At 48.2% G+C, this 706-nt stretch overlaps 1 protein-coding gene across 7 annotated transcripts in view; it reads right to left on the reverse strand.

Annotated features, from left to right (window-relative positions):
* Positions 1-706, reverse strand: part of UBXN11 (UBX domain protein 11) — a 32,691-nt gene that overhangs the window by 28,216 nt on the left and 3,769 nt on the right. The gene's annotated exons all lie outside the window — the stretch shown is intronic.

Here is a 706-nt window from a genome sequence, read left to right on the forward strand (position 1 = left end):
CACACACACACACACACACACACACACACACACACACACACACACACCAGCTCTTCAATGCTGGAAGACAGCTGTTATGTTCCTCCCTTCCCCCCAGGGGAAAAAAAAACCACACCTAGCAACAATCACAGGGCCTTGAACACAGGCAGCAGCACCCAATAAACAACCCCCTTCCTTCCTGATGTCTTCTGAAGTTCCATTGCCACCTTGCCTGATTCTCCCCAGCTGGTCTGATCTCCTGATCTCATAGCACCTTATAACCTTCTCCTGTTCTTGTAAGATATAGCCTCCCCAAGCAAAGTCTCTAGACAAGTAATGTGGTACAGTGGAAAGAACATGGGGTTGGACATCAGAAGGCTCCTGTTCTCACTCTGCCACTGACCCCCTAGGTAACCTTGAGTAAGTCCCTTCACCTCTCCTCTATAGACTCATTTACCCATTTGTAAAATGGGAATAATCAGAATGGCACCACATGCTTCACAGAGCTGTTGGAAAGAAAGGGCTGCGTCTCCCCAACCACCACCCCTGATGCTCTGCATAATGCTCTTCCACATACTAAGTGTCTAACAACCGTTTATTGAATGAATGCAGAGAAACGCTATCTTCCCGTAAACTTGTGTTTCTTCCCACAAACCAATCGTTTCCCTGCCCCACTCCCCACCTCACAGTCAGGTGTTTGAGGGCCCCAAAGTCATATTTTATCCCC

The sequence above is a fragment of the Vombatus ursinus genome, unplaced genomic scaffold (assembly GCF_900497805.2).
Source record: "Vombatus ursinus unplaced genomic scaffold, bare-nosed wombat genome assembly UNPS02014777.1, whole genome shotgun sequence".
Lineage (NCBI taxonomy): Eukaryota > Metazoa > Chordata > Mammalia > Diprotodontia > Vombatidae > Vombatus > Vombatus ursinus.